General features: G+C 35.2%; 1 protein-coding gene across 1 annotated transcript in view; it reads right to left on the reverse strand.

The window, feature by feature from the left end:
* Positions 1–3,285: 3,285 nt before the first annotated feature.
* The window catches only part of GRPR (gastrin releasing peptide receptor), a 1,477,698-nt gene continuing 1,463,537 nt past the window's right edge, over positions 3,286–17,446 (reverse strand). The window contains exon 4 of the transcript XR_006365124.1: positions 3,286–4,301. The gene's annotated coding sequence lies outside the window, so the exon portion shown is untranslated. The remainder of the gene's footprint in view (positions 4,302–17,446) is intronic.

The raw sequence follows: 17,446 nt of genomic DNA on the forward strand, positions 1-17,446 counted from the left end.
CCATTGTCCAAGCCTGTTTTTTCTGTCCTATTTAACTCCTTCTCCTCCTCTGATAGCTGCTGAATGTCATCTTTAGACATCTGGGGTTCTTGTGGTATTTCACCCACATCTGCAGCTGGAAGACCTCCATGTGAAACTGTTAGCATATTGTGCGGCATGGCACACATAGTAATGATCTGTGCTGCCTTTTCAGGTGTGCTTTGCAGTGCACTCCTGGATGATCCAGGCAGCTGAACCTGGTTTTCAGTACACCAAAGACATGCTGTATCATATTTTACATTGTTGCATGTGCATTATTGTAGGTCTCCTCTACAGATTTTGATTGTGCTCTGTAAAAGGTCATTAGCAATGGTGCAAGCAGATGACCACAGTTACCTGTTGTGGGAAGTGGAAACACATATGTGGTCATCATGGATAATGTTGACAGGGATGACCTTAGCTTTCATCCCAGCTGTGTTCCTGTACATACCCAGTAGTAGTCCCTCAGGTATTTCACCTTGCTGGAATACAGACTTCACACTATTTTTCCTCCATATGGCAGCATCATGGACACTTCCAGGGTGTGTCACCATGATAGTTCCTCTGCTGCCATCTGCTGCACACTCTGCCTGGTAGTTCAGAGATGGCCACCCCTTTCTATTAATGTATCTGTCTGCTTCTGGGTGTACAGTGGTCTTAATAGCAATGTGGGTGCAGTCTATTGCACCAAGCACATCGGGGAAGTTTGTGAGGTTATAGATATGGTAAATAACAGTTCTCTGTTCCACGGGGGTAGATGGAAAGTGTATGCATTCATCTACCTTGTTGCATATTGCTGCCAGGAATTTTGACAGGATACAACTAGCAGCTGTCTGTGATACTCCTACAACATCTCTCATATGTCATTGGAATGTCCCAGATGCCAGTACACTTAAGGTCAGACACACTTTTCTTTTGAGAAGGCCGGGGTTGCCTTGCAATGTCCACACAGATATGTGTGGAGCACACATGTTGCACGCAGCCTGCACTAGCTGTCTGTCTAGGTATTACCTGTCAATGCTTTCTTGATCTGACAGTTGGCTAGTTGCAGCCTTGCTCTCCCTCTAGCTGGCTGCTTTCTAGGATGCTCAGTCAGATCTTCCTCCATAGCTTGCAGTACTGCAGCTTGTTGCAGTTTGTTAACTTCAGGTAGCATTTTTTTCAGGATTGTTATGGATTCTGTAGAATTCAATTGGAATAACGTCTGTTCCTTGCATTGCAGTATGGCATTCATTGAGGATTTCAGAAACAGTCGGTGTTGCATTTTAGTTGAGTTGGGCACACTCAGTGTTGTTTGGAACCCAACAGGCATGAGCAGAATATGTAATTATCCTTCGCTGAATAATTAAGTACTCAGACTGCTTGCAACATGCCTTCTGAAATCACACCTGCAGTTGGTGCACTCAAATATTATTTCAGCATGCTGCACTGTTTGCAACTATCTTTTGGAATCCTGCACATTTTGTTTTTCTGTCATAGAAAGCTTTGTAAATAAAGTTTAAACAAAATAAGTCTGTAAAGAAAAAAATGTTTTTATTGACACAAGAAGTTCAGGCATTCATTGAATATAATGCATAATGCCATGTCTCAATGACTCAAAGAATACCTTAAAACACACTGGCTATGCCCATGTACTTATCCAGACTAATAATTCACTGCCTCCTTTTGTCCACTGTACTCTCTTCTCACATCTTTAGCCTCAATGATAATGATCTGTAAGTGACCTAAAGTGTGTTTGCTTTTTTTTCTTAGTCCTTCTCATGCACCTCTGCAGATCACAAACTTCCTTTGCAAGATTACTACTGTAAGAATCATGTCTCTCTGTTTTCTTTTTGCTTGTATATGTAAGTAAAATTATTACCATACTCCTATGTAAAATTGCCTTTTAGCCTAAAATTTGAGTGTACTCATTTTAATATTATCTGTTTAGCGCAGCTTATCTCCCCGGGCCTCTACTGAAAATGGACATACATCCAATTAGACTAGCCCGGTCAACAAATGTAAAATAAAATAAAATAAAAATAAAATAAATGTCCCTGTTTGAAATTAATTGTCAGTTCTGTCATATTATATGGAAAATATGGTTGATGTTGTTCTTCTTCTTTCGGCTTTTCCCAGTTAGGGGTCACCACAGTGGAACACCAGTCCGCTAATGATTGGCAGTAGATTATTTTACAGTGCCAAGGTGCCAGCTCAACACCCAACCTTCAACGAAGGCAAGTCCATTCACACATATCTTTCGAACGCCACTCAACCGCAGGGAGGACACTTCAAAACAGAAACATTTAATGGTGAAGTTTACTTATTTATTTCTTTGCTTGTGTTAAAGAATGAATGATGCTGTAACTAGTCCATTCCTGTTAAAACAATAAAAATATTTTTTATGTGCATTTCCATTGGCTGCTGTAAGGCTTGTTCTATGCAACTTTTGAAATTTCAGTGAGTTCTGCATTAAATATGATATGCTTTTGTGGGTTTAATATCAAAATGTTGAAAAATCAAAACCAAAAACTACTTTTCTGATCGAACTGACATTCCGAATTTGGCAATGTCACTTTAATGGAATGTCAAAGATCATCTCCATGATGCCCACATTCGACCAAATTCGGAATGTCAGCAGGTGATGTCAGACCCTCAGGCATTTGTACTAAAGCTGTCATATGAACTGCATGTCTGCACCACAAGTATTTACAGTTTTGCAGGGGGGCAAGCTGCACCCCACACCCCTACAAATTATATATTCCAACTCTGAGATCGCACTACACTGAGGAAAAGTGTACATTTCCTGATCCCCACTATAGTGCAATCTGTTATCAGAATGTTGAAATGCACATTAATGAATGTACACACCATTCATTACTGTGCATTTGAACATTTGTAGAATGACATTATGGACACTGGAAAAGATGCATTCGTCCATTCCAGTTTCGTGTAAGTGCCATTCCATATTTTGATAGTAAAGCACTTTTGTGTACATTGTTTACATTTTTAGCCAATGATCATTTGGTTTATTACTGATTCCTTCTGCTCAGTGTAACAATATATGAGATACAATTGCTTATAGTAAGATTTTACCATTCTGATTGAAGTCATGTTAATAGTTTATAAATCCATTGCATTACATGCTCTAATCATTACTGGTAAGTGTTTGGCAACCTGTGACTCAACTATCGCACTGTAGATAACTATTTTATGTATCTGTTCTATTCTTTTTTTTTAAATGCTGCATTTAATTGGTGGAATTAAGAAAAACAATATGCATTCAAGTTTCACAGAATAAAGATTTATTTTATATACAACATATGTATATACATAACCAAACTTTTATCATTTAAAGGTGCCTTAAACATTCTATCACAGTGCACAAGCTGTAAAAAATTTAAAAATATCAATTATAGTAAAGATTGTACACAACATTACTGAAAATAAAATGCAGGCCATATAACTTTGTGAGGTACAAGACTAAAGTTTTATTCAATAATAACTCCGTACTCATAAGGTTTGTTTTATGTGACTATTCAGCAATACAGTTCAGCATCTTTTAATTTTCTGGGGTTTGGATAAACTGTTATTCAAGAGGAAATGAAAAAAATCATGAGTCTGTAGCACCAACTAAGGAAATAGAATATAGCAGATGCAGCCAGTGGATTCAGAATACAAATTGAGATCACTGTCTCTAATGTAGTCAGAGAGCTTTACTTCTCACTGTAATACATTTGATTTCAGTAACAAATATGCACACAGGTTATCTGGTAGAAGGGAACTAGATTGCAGCAACATAATAAAATAAAGAAACATTGTGAAAATCTGTATTTTTTTTTAATTATTTGCAATAGCCTTCACAACTAAACCAGTTCACATGTAATTATTCTGATTAATGGAAATAAACAGATATGGCTGAAAAATACATGTGGCCAGGCTTATATGAGCTGTTAAACCAAATATGATGCAGCATCTGAAGTATCGGACATAAAATATAATTTTCTCCACTGTCGTGGACAAGACATTTCTGATGATTAAAATGAAATCTGTATGTGTTCATTGGACATAAACATCTGCACTGTTTTGTGCAGCTCCCTTTTGCAATGAATGCAGTGATGAAGATGTTTCATTAATTCAGACAGTAGCAAAAGAAGTTCAATATCCAGAAATTATAGTTTAATTTCTTCTCATTTTTTTCTTATGAGTTATTTTTTTTGTTTGTTTGTGGCATCCTAAACACTGTAGTCATTTTTCAGTTTGAGGCAAATGTGCTTGTCGAGTATTGGTAGGACTTTGCCATCCTGTAAGAGAAAAAGACATAAAAGATGCCATATCAGTAAGGTAAATGATGGCAGCAGTTTAATTCACAACATCTATAAAATAGTCAGTTAGATTATACAAATGCAAGAATGCATCCATTTTCTTCCATGTATTGACACAGTCGTTAGTTCTTTTTCAAACACATGGACATATACCTTAAGTATTTTCCTAGATCTCAGTAAAGTTTATCTTGACTACACCTGCAGATAAAATAAATCATTTGTGTGAATAACATTTGACCATTTTATGTATCACTGGGGTAAAAGGGTTTCTTTAGCTAAACAGTAAGATCTTTAATCAAATATTGAGGTTTCTGCTGACTATGACCCAGATAACTCAGTTCATTTAGTAGTCTATGTGCTAGAACCACAAGAGAAGGTGGGAATGGGGGGGTCACTGTGGTTCACCATCTGTGGTGAAGGAGATAAGGCCTATGCAAGACTAACACTCAATGAATGCCAGGTGTCTCAGCAATGAGCCATCAACATTTTTAACCAAGCAGGTCATTTCTGAGTTGGATATATGCAAGTATGTATACATTTTGGGATCAGTATTGTGGAGTGATTTTATGTACTGAACTACTGCAGAATCTGGGGAGTTAGGGTTTTCAGAAAATCTCCTTCCTTAATAAGTGTCTGGATACAGAGACACAAATGTGCCGACAGACACTATTGAGTAATTCCTCAGCCAGGTGACAATTATGGACTCATGCTAAAAGTGGAAGACCCTTGTCTTGTGGAGTCTGAAGACAGACCCTCAAGTTGCTGGGATAATGCCAATTCTGACATAAGTAGAGTAGAGTACACTGGAATGTTATAAGGCAAGGGGCCAAACTCATTTCCTGATAATTGAATGAAAACCTTCTGGTCAGCTGTGATGCTTTCCAGGAATGAGAAACAAAAATATATTTCTTTAATTAAGCATAGAAAATCTTGAGAAAAAAATAATTTCTGGCTATTCAGTCTAGAACGGTGAAGTCCTGAGTACATCCCAGGCAATGCTTGTTGCTTAGTGGCTCAAGGGTATGATGGAGAAGGTAGGGTAGATGAATGTGCCTATCCTGGGGTGAGTGTTCATGCAGAGGAGGCTGAATTTCTCAGGTCCTTGTGGAGGCTGAGGTATGATAGTTCAGGTCTTTGTGGAGGATGGGGTTTGATTGCTCAGGTCCTTGTGAAGGCTGGGGTTTGATTGCTTGGGTCCTTGTGGAAGCCAGGGCTTGATTGTTCAGGTCCTTGTGGAGGCTGAGGTTTGATAGCTCAGGTCCTTGTGGAAGCTGGGGTTTGATTGCTCATGTCCTTATGGAGGCTGGGGTTTGATTGCTCATGTCCTTGTGGAGGCTGGGGCTTGATTGGTCGGGTCCTCGTGGAAGCCAGTGTTTGATTATTCAGGTCCTTCTGGAGGCTGGGGTTTGAGCAATTATTGGGCTGTTTTTGAGAGGAATTATAGCTGCCATGGGTCCCCAAGACAGGCACACTCTCACAGGCCATTCCTCATTCCCTGACTCAGCTCAGAAGAGTTCTGTTGTCACACTGGATGGGTAGAAACAAGAAAAAGCCTGGGATATGGAAAGAATGCTGCTGTAGGCATCTGCTCTGCTCCCCTTCCTGGCTGATGTTTTACATGTTCTCTTGCTAATCAGATGGATAGTTCCATCCAGGAGAATAGTGCTGCACTAATGCTGCTCTCCACTTCCCCTTCCCTTTCCATCTGCAGCTGCACCTGGCTGAAGGTGGAAGCATAGCTGGAGGGATAAAGCATTGAAAGCATTGCCTGGCAACTAATGGTCAATGCAGCAACACAAGGACCCTCGCACAAGATGTTATGGTAAAAGTTTTAAGGACTGTGAAAAATTACTAGGGTCACAATTCAAAGGTCACCCTCTAATATGGTTGTGACAGTTACATTTCTAGCATTGCTTTATGGATTGCACATTTATACACTTAACTTTTTTTACTTTTTATTATGTGACCACTTAAATTTATAGGCTTTTAAAATATTGTCATGATAATGTTCCCCATAAAATAAGTTTGAAAATATATAAACCCCCTCATTGAGTAACCCTAGAATGCACAGCTGTAAACCCCATTTAACTTCATTTATATACTACCCAATTCCATCAATGATCAAATGAAGTCATATTCATGACTATTGCTTGCATGCAGTATTTTCAGTTTATACACTCTCAAAACAAAGGATCACTGCTAAATAATTTTATTATCTCAAGATGTGAAATACTGCTTATGTTCTGTATGTGAATGTTTAAAAATAAGCAATATTATTCATCCACCATATTTACAAAACAATACAAAAAAGCAAAGCCACTTAAAATGTTTATTCCAATCAATGTAAAAATGTAAATACAACATTAAACATCTTAATAAGTGTCAAGTGGCTTGTTGTCATTATATTTTATTCTGCATATTAACAAATTGTAAAATCTCTGATCAACATGCCCAGCGAAATAGGATATTACATAGTAACTGCTATGTTTAACAAAGGCAGTCAAATCAGTATAAAACACCTGAATAGTACTCTGACATTTCCCTGGTGTTCAAAACATTTGCATTTTGTCTTTTTAAGATATGAACATGATGTTCTGTACCTGATTTTAGATGGATTTTTTTCATTTAGTCACACCTGTAGTGGCTTTTTCAAGCTGTGTTCCATTTACCAACTATAGCAGTAGTTCCATAGGCTGCCTTGCCTAATTCAAGTATAACAGAGTTTTAGAAGTAGACCGCATACAGCACCATCGTTATTATTAACCTTAATCATATCATACAGTATAGCGATTAGCCTGCCTAAATGTAAGAAAATTATTTAAATTAAAAAATAAGGCAAACACTGCATGCTTACTTGTTTAATTTAAAAGATTTTCTTACATTTAAATAGAGATGTGACTTCAAGCTCCAAGAAATTACTGTCTAGCCTGTCAGCACACAGAAATCTGACACCTCATTAACAGATTGATGGGGGTGTGAATGAAATAAATACTCTGTACAGTATGTAAAATATGTTCTCAGAGTACATTTACTGAAATAAGCTCCTACTGAAAATCAAAAGAACATGACCATTTTATTGTAATATTGAGAATGTTTATGTCAAGTCCAGAGAAGGATGTGCTCCTTTTCTGCATTCATATTTTCTGGTGTCACAGCATATAAAGGGGTGCACTCTTTATTCTTCTACTCATTGCAACAATAACATAATTATACAAAAGTATTATATGAAAGTAGCTTGCAACAAGTAAGGGGTTAAAGGTGTAGACCCACCAATCATATGTTGTAACAGTATCAGTTGATTAGTTTGCATAGGTTCATAGGTTCATAGGTAGGTACTAGGCTATTGACCCAAGGCCAACAAGGTTCCCTGGCTTATGCCACCCAAGAAAGTTATTTTCCTATCCCCCTGTTGAGCAGAGCCACAGAAGTGATCCCGAGTGTGTATTTCCTATTCCCCATCAACTCATCAAGATTTTTCTTGAAGAGTACTAATGAGGAACTTTGCTTGACATAGATGGGTAGCTTGTTCCAGAGTATGAGGTTTAGGTCCCTAGAGCATGTCGCTCATAGGGATTGGGATTTCTTTAGGTGTAGCATGTCTAATAGCTCTGGGTTTGACATAGCTTTATATGTTAGGCAGAAATCACCACGAAGTAGGTGATATGCTACGGAGTAAAGCTGGAGTTTTTTGAGATGGTCAGTGTAGGACATCTGTTTGAGGTCAGTAATCCTCTTTGTGAGGTACTTCTGTGGCCTTTCCAGCTGCTGCAGATGTCTTGTGAGGTGCATTCCAAAAGGGGAATTGTACTCTATAATGGGTCTAATGAGTGTCGAGCAGAGGGGAACAATGTTCTCTTTTTTCCTGGATGAGAACCCTTTTGTGATGAAGTGTGCCATGTAGAAGATTTCCTGACTACTGTGGCGATGTGATTATCAAAGGAGAGACTACTGTCCACCTGGGTCCCAAGGTCTCTTATCACACATTCGACATTAAGTAGACTGCCACCTATGTGGTAGTTCATGGGTACAGAGGTTTTTACCAAAGGGGATGACAATGCACTTTTTGGCATTGAGCTTGAGGCCATGGCTCTGACATCAGGCATCTGTGTCAGTGAGGCCTTCTGTAGGATGCCCACATCATTTGGGGACTCGGCTATGGCTCCTAGTTTGCAGTCATCTGCAAACTTCATTAGCCAAAGGCTTTCTGTGTTAGCCTGTACTTCAGAGAAGTAGATACCAAACAGGAGATGTCCCAGGACTGAACCCTGTGGTACTCCACTTGTCACTGGTTTGAAGTCAGATCTGGAGACTGCAACTTTTACAGTGTGGGATTTGTCAGTAAGTCAGTTGGCAACCCATCTTGTGTCGTAGGGATTTATACCTAGTTTAATGAGTTTAGCTATAATTCCAGAATGTGGGGATGGTGTCAAAAGCCTTGGCGAGGTCAAGATAGGCTGTGTGAACCACCTTACTCTCATCTATGGCTTTGGTGACTGCCTCAAAGAAGTCGATCCAGTTCAGGAGGCATGATCTGCCTTTCACAAACCTGAACTGGGTGGGGTCCAGAGTTTGGAGTTTACCAATGTCTTTGTTTATGAGTTCCATGATGATACGTTCCATGGCCTTACAGACCAGGCTCATCAGGCTAATAGGGTGATAGTTCCTGAGATCAGTGGTGGCTACCCCTTTGTGGAGTGGGATAACTGTTGCTATGCGCCATTCAGTGGGCACAAAGCCTGACATGAGGCTATGATTAAACATGGTGCTTAGGTAGGGAGTCAGTTTGTTCTGAAGTTTGTGTAAAACGCAGCCTGGGATGTTGTCCGGTCCCATGGATGCTGTGTTTTTGCCTTTAGAGAGTTCAGCTTTTACCTGCATAGCTGTGATTACAGGGACTCTGCATTCTTCCTGTATAGATATGGACCCGTTAGAGGGTGAGAGGGGGATAAAGTTAGCACTGGACTTATGCACCAGGATGTTGGCAATATCAGTTGGTTCTGTAATTTTTGTGCCATTGTGCTGTAACTCAGAGCAGATCTGGGTGTTGCCATTGAGATTCTTGACATAGCTATATAATGCTTTGTGGTTGTCCCTAGAATCAGAGGTGATTTTGTTTTCATAGCTAGCTTAGGAGGATATTATAAGGGATCTCAGCTTCTTACTGAGGCTGACCAGGGAGCTCCTCCACTCATGGGATTTTACTCTCTTTTCCAACAGTTTCTTCCTTCTGTTGTAGAGTTTGTTTATGGCAGGGGACCACCAGATTGGCTTCCTTTTTTGGAGGATAGCATCTGGGTTCTGTTTGGGATTGCATGATCCATGTACTCTTGTAAGTGATTATAGAGTGCATCTGTGCATGATTCAACAGTCGTAACTGTATTGTCCATCTGGATGGGTGTCATGAAGTTCACCACTTCTGTCTTAAGAAGCATGAAATTGTCTTTGAAGGAATTTTTTACCATAGTTTCCTTAATGGGGCGTAGGGATGGGATGTGGATATCTAGGGTGATTACCTGATGGTCAGATCTGACCAACAAGGAGTTGACTTCACTTGTGGAACACCAGTTACTCATGCTGGTAATGACTAGGTCTAGGATATTGTTGCCCCTGGTGGGGTGTAGATAAGTTGATCCAGGGCATTGGAATTTATGAATTCCAGAAAGCGTTGAGCAAAGGAGTTGGTACATGAGTAGTTTTCCCAGTTAATGCTGGGGTAGTTGAAATTGCCCATTATTAGCATGTTTGGTTGAACCCTAATATTTTTCACTGGGGGGTGTGGCTAGGATGTAGACTGGTTGGCAGCATCTTTTCTCAGCTCTGCACTCAAAAGATATTTCTGACAGGAATTTTTAAAAACTAGATATTGTAGACAAACCTATTTTGTTGAATTACTTCTACTAATATCACTAGAAGTCTACAGTGCAAAAAATTTGGCTTTAAACATTATTTTTCCTGTCAAAAACAAGAAGGAAGGTATCTGAATCTACTGAAAATGAGCTTTTCTAAGCATACCACAAAGGACTAGATGATGAAAAAGGAGATACAGTCTTTATTAAATGCTATACAAGACTTGTCAGTGAAATTTGACAAAATGAATACCAAACTGGACACTTTGAGGAGAGATCTACAAAACAAATACAGCAACTACAAGAAATAATGACGCAACAGAAGTCTCAAATAGCTGACACAGAGAGATCCTTAAATGATACTGAAGGTAGACTCTCAGAACAAGATCTTCAGCTACATTTTTATCACAACAAAATGCTTCATTACAAAATAAAATAGAGGATCTAGAAAACAGGTCCAGACGAAATAACCTTCACATCTATGGGCTACCAGAGAAAACAGAGGGAGATAACATGGTGACTTTCCTTACTACCTGGTTACCAGAAGTTTTAAAATTGCCTGAAGCTCTTTCTTATGGAATTGAAAGAGCCCACAGATCCTTAAGAGCTGCTTCATCAACCATCAAATCAAAAAATCACCCGAGATCAATAATAGTAAAGTTTTTGTCATCACAGGACAAGGAACTTATTTTAAAAACAGCATGGTCAACTTCTCCAGTTAAATACAAAGACAACATAATCAGATTTGATAATGATTATTCTGCTGGAGTTATAACTGCAAGAAAAGAATGTCTCCCTCTGATATAGGAATTGAAAAAAAGACAACTTAAAGTCCACTTGCTGTTCCCTGCAAGAATAAAAATATTTTTTACTGAAGGTCCTAAAACTTTTGACACTCTGCAAGCAACAGTTTCTTATCTTTCAACTAATAAAACCTTGGATAATGTGGAAGAAATGGATTTCTCCCAATTTGGGGTTAAGCGTCACTTAGAAAAAAATGAATGGAGCACTGCTGACAAGAAGAAGAAACGATAAAAGACATATGAAAAACACAAACATTATTGTCTTCTATTTGCTCTGTAAGGCAAAAAAGTTCTTTGAAAGCATTCATGCTTTACACATGTGTCAGTCTTTGAAACAATATAAATACAAGATAAGCAGGACATTGTATAACTAAAGGAAACAACCTTAAAGAAAGCAAGGTAACATATCTTTCTCTATTACAGTGTAAATACTTACAGTCATGATTTTTCTAACTCTAAATGATGTTTAGATAGTTCATTAATAAATTACCTGCCTTTTACTGCTAGTATAGAATATGATGTATTTACACTCACATATTAATGTGGTGTGCTTAAATGAGCATGGTTCCTTTTTATATTATTTACACTAAGCTGCATGAAATATCTAAACTGATGTATTTAATACACATAATAATATATAAAAACTGATAGTAATAACTGTCAAAAAGTGCCTTGAAAAGTAATTATCTATTCTTTGATGCTAAAAGTGCCTTTTTGACTAACAAACAACTGTTTGGCTTGTATATCTGCCCTTAATGTTAAGAAAACTAATAGAAGTTTAATGAGCTGGTGTTCAGTTTAAAAAGCCCTAAAACTTCACTTACTTTGTTTTGTCTTCCCACCATGGTCATGAGCTGGGAACTCTTATTTTACCACCCTGAATGAAGGTTCTTCAGTTAGAATCCATTACAGTGTGTTAAACCTTCTAACAGCACAAAATGAAAGTAAACAGTCATGAGTGATGTCAGCACTAAAACAAGACAGTATGGGTGTGGTGTCAGCTCCTAAGCTACTTAAAGTAACCAGCACACTATTTATGAGATGGCAAAGTGCTTTTACAGTTTTAACAAATATTAAAAGTACACTGAAGTACCTAATGAATTTAGAAGGTATCAACACATACATGACGTTTTATTATATTGTAATATTTGTTATTCATTTTGAATTGTACACATAAACAGCACACAAAGCTTAAAAAGAAGTATATCACTTGGAAGAAACTGTATGAATAGTTAACACATATAGACTTTACTATAATCTTTTCTGATAAGATCACCCACGTAAATTACTATAATTCAACTTAATTTTATAAAAATGTAATATATTTAAGTCCTTGACTGGAACTATATAACATATTTGTAAACACACTGCAGCTAGTGTACTCAACCTTAAAGATAATAAGTCAATTAAGGTTCATGAATGTAGCTATGTGTTATTAGGCATTTTAAGGGTAAAAAGGAGTTGCTGTTTAATTATTAAGATACTCTGTAAATATTAAATTGTTCAAGTAGCACAGTCATTAAGCAGTAATGAGCAAGAAAAAATCTCAGACTTGCTTATGATATTGTTTTATATATATATATATATATATATATATATATATATATATATATATATATATAGGAAAGAACTGCTGAATTATAAGTATGCTTTTATTAAAGGCAAGTTATATTAATATTGAATATCCTCACTGAAAATGAATGGTTGTGTAGAGACACAGTAACTACCATTATATAACCAAGGCTAAAGAGATTGTCTTCTATGTCTAAATTGATCAGCCTTGAACCTTAGATTGCAAATAGACATGCAACATACTTTTACTTATAATACTGAATATATATTATATAACATCACAAACGCTAAAGCCATTGTCAGCTACATCTCATATCAATCAGCATTAAAATATGATTTGAATAGCATAGGCATTTACTAACATATTGCTGTTGGTACCTGATATGCATATAAGTAACAGGTCTAATTTCTGTCTATGAAAGTAAATACCAGGCTGTGTGCATTTGTTAATTATGAAACAAGAGCGTGCTATCTATTCTTTTTAATATCCTATAGGTATGTACTTGTTAGAGACACACACATGCTGCAAAGCTGCTAGTTATTGCATATTCATTAGTATATTTCTGACTGCAGTGTTATAAATATATGGTGTGGACCACTTGAGTTGAGAATATGTCTCTATATTAGGATTGTTCTCTGTTTGAACATTGTATATTATCTATAATATGATATGGAGTACCCTCACTAAATCCAAAGAAGCCACAATAGAAACAAATATTTATTAAAAATGGAGAATAGAAGGATGAAGAGAAAAATTAAGGAAAATGGTTGATGGTCATATAAGGTTATCTTTTCCTGTGTATGTAGAAGAGTTGACAGTAATAAGTACCAAACAATTGTGTTATAGCATACTTAAAGCCTACTTTGCTTCTCATATTTTCCAACCTTACAGTTATAACGCTGCAGATAAATCCTGTAATATCATAAGGAGTATGAGTTGCTATTTGACATATGACATATGTGGTACACTAGCGATGGAATATGCTAGTGGCACTAATAAATATATAGGAATTGCTAAGAAATATAGTCTTAAACTATATAATACCAATGCCAAAAATAAATTAGTAGCATTCATACCACTAAAATATGACTTTTTGAATTAAAAGAAAACTATAAGATTACTGATAAATGACAATACAAATGTAACGTTATATTCATTGTTACGGATACTTTCTGATTTAATCAACTTGTGGCATGGTTAACTGATGCATATAATGCTTAACATTTTTTTTTTATGTATGTATGCATATATGTGTGTATGTGTGTATATATATATATATATGTGTGTGTGCATGTGTATGTATGTATATGTATGTATATGTATATATATGTATAAATATATATATATATATATATATATATATATATATAGGTAGACCATTACAATAAAATTGATACCTATGAATGCCACTGACACTATAAGGGAGATAGACAGCAAGCATATTATTTTTAAGATGCAAAACCGTTATTGCTACACAAAAGATATATTAAAATAAAAGATTTTCCTTTACAATTTAAACAAAACCAAATAGTTAAGTATTAAATCTATGTATAGTTGTGTTGCCTTAGTGTTTTATAAAATACTAAAAATAGATAAAGACTGTATTTAAGTAATCTGTAAAGACAGATACATGTATACTTAAAAGATATATAAGATACTTTTCATTATAAAACTACCATATGGCGGGCGGGGAGGATGCTGAAATGCAGACTTAGAGATCGCTTGAATGATTAGATCATTCAAGGATGAGATGTTTTTCTCATGGAGGGTTTGGTGGTTGTTTATCTTATATTGTTCTCAGTTATGATCTTGTAATTTACTTTTATTGGGTGTCTATAATCTATTGTAATACTGTTGGAAGAAGAAAGAACAAGTCATTCACTTCATGTACACACATCTGCACATTGTTATGAGTATATGAATATGGATAAAAGCAAAGCTAATATAAATCCAATTGCAAAATGTATATCTCTTAATGTAAATGGTTTAAATAATAGCTGCAAAAGGGGAAGTCTTTATAGATATTTAAAGCTATGTGAAGCGCAACTAGTATTTTTACAGGAAACACACCTTACACAGGAAGACATAAATAAAATAAACAATCAAAATTATACAATACTAGTAAGTTCCACCTATAATCAGAAGTGAAGGGGAGTAGCAATTTTGTGGAAAAACACTACTTTAATGCCTAAAATCATAAACACGTTCCATGACAACTCAGGAATGTTTTGTCTAGTGACAATATCTATCAATGAAATTATTTATACATTAGTGAATATTTATTGGATACCAGGACTAGGTATTAGAGTGGCCAAACAACACTTAGAAGACATTGTACAATATACCAAAGGCAATTTAATCATAAATGGAGATTTCAATTGCATTATAAAAAAAACTGACACAAATACTAAAACTACACGTAAGAGATCACCTTTAACAAAGTTGTTATCTGAGTTTGTTGAAACTTTTAATATAGTTGACATAAATGAGTATGCTATCCCAGATTCACTATTCTTTACACATTTTTCCCATAGACATAATACATACTCTAGAATAGAATGTACATAACAAAGGATTTAACCTCTAAATTAAATAAAGTCAAGACAATTTCATGTCCATTTTCGGACCATAACACCATAACATTTGAGATAGACTTATGTTTCAAGAGAAGGATATCAGTAACAAGAATACCATCTTACATAACAAATCTCAAAGATTTTAAGGAATTTTATGTTAAAGAGACACAAACTTTCCTAGATATCAATCTTACAAAAGATGTATCTGAAATATATATATGGGATGCATTAAAAGCATACATATATGGAAGAGCGGTGGGATGGTATAAAAATAAACAAAAACAGTGGAATAAGGAATTAATGGAATTACAGTCAAAAGTAGATAATTTAAAGCTTGATGTTCAAAATGGAAACACCAACTTAATAAAAGAACTAGAAGATACTAATAAAAAATACTCAGAGACGCTACACCACAAAACAATGATCAACTTAGAAAAAATTAAACTATGTTACTATTCAATGAACCCTAAAAACCAACGAAGAATAGCAAATAGGACTAAAAAGATTATTAAAACAAATCAAATCAAGGAAATACATAATATAGAAACCAAAAAGAAAGTATCTGATTTAGAAGGAATACTAGAAGCTTTTAGGCTATTTTTTCATAAACTTAATAATCAAAATGAGAAAACAGAAACACATTCAGTATTGAAAGCTTTTCTCAAAAACAATGTTAAAGTTAGGTTATTAGAGGAGCAGGTACAACTAATAGATAAACAAATAACAATGACAGAACTTAAAGCTGAAGTAAATAAGCTAAAATTAAACAAAGTTCCAGGTATAGATAATATCACCCCAGAAATGTTTAAATTACTATCAAATGAGGCTTTGCTGTTGTTATTGAATGTCTTTACATCAGTTAAAAATGGTAAAGACATTCCTCCTTCTTGGAAGTACACATTAATATCACCAATTCTGAAATAAAATAAAGATCCCAGTGAATGTTCATCATACAGACCCATTTCACTTCTTAATATAGATTATAAATTTTTTATGGCAATACATGCTGCTCGAATAAAACAATTACTACCACTTTTGATAGAGGAGGATCAAACAGGTTTTATAAAAGATAGGAACACTTATGACAACATTAAAATAATTCTTTCCTTAACTGATTATATAAATGTCACAAAAAACAAAATGAATGTTATTAGCTTAGACATAAATAGCGCATTTGATTCAGTGAACTGGGATTATCTGTGGTTAGTTTTAGAAGAATATGGCTTCTCAAACAACTTCACTTTGTTAATAAAATCATTATATGAAAAATCATTGGCTTATATAAAACTGGGATCTTGTCTGTCTAAATCTATTAAAATAACTAAGGGCACAAAACAAGGCTGCCCTCTTTTTCCGTTATTGTTTGTGCTAGTCATTGAACCCTTAGCAAATAATATACGTATGGATGAAAATATTGAAGGAATACAACTAGACAACAGCCTAGAGCTTAAAATTCAACTTTTTGCTGATGATATTTTAATTACCATAAAAAATAATAATAGCAGTTTAAAAGCATTATGGGACTCAATTCAAAACTTTCAAAACTTTTCAAGTCTTAAATTTAATGAGAACAAAACAAATGTATTGCTTATAAATACTAATAAAAAAGATCTAAATAAAAAATACCATAAATATATCTCTACCGATAATATAATTAAATACTTGGGAATTATAATAACTAACAACCTAGATACTACAATTGAAACAAATTATAAAGAGACCTTAAATAATATTAAAAATCTAATACTAAGATGGAATAAATTCTTCTTTTCAATGGAAGAAAGGCTTTATATAATTAAAATGATCATATTTCCAAAAATTCTTTATGTCATACAAGCTTGTTCTTTGCCACCAGCTAAATCGCACCTAAAACAATTAAATGATTTAATGGTAAGATTTCTATGGTATCCAAAAAAACCAAGGAGAGCTATGAAGTATCATCTAGATGATTGGGATATAGGTGGCATAGGTTTACCAGACATAGAAATATACTTGCATTCATCCATTATTAAAACAATATCATTATGGCTAAATACAAAATATACATCAAAATGGAAGCTAGTTCATGAGAGAATCTGGTTAAAATCAGGATTTGTAGTAGCAAATAAGTATACAGATTTCATACCAAACAATTTTCTATGGCTGATGAAGGAATATATGATGATACATAAGAATAAAAATATAAGTTCCAAATACATTACTTATACATTAAAAATTTTCCAAAATCTTATTAATAGCAATCCTGATATTAAAGCATGGTCATTTCTTTTATATCCAGTAGCGTACACACAAGGTAATATAATAACATTTAATATGGAAGTAGTCA

Source organism: Protopterus annectens, chromosome 5.part1, assembly GCF_019279795.1.
Source record: "Protopterus annectens isolate FY-2018-M chromosome 5.part1, PAN1.0, whole genome shotgun sequence".
NCBI classification, from domain to species: domain Eukaryota; kingdom Metazoa; phylum Chordata; order Ceratodontiformes; family Protopteridae; genus Protopterus; species Protopterus annectens.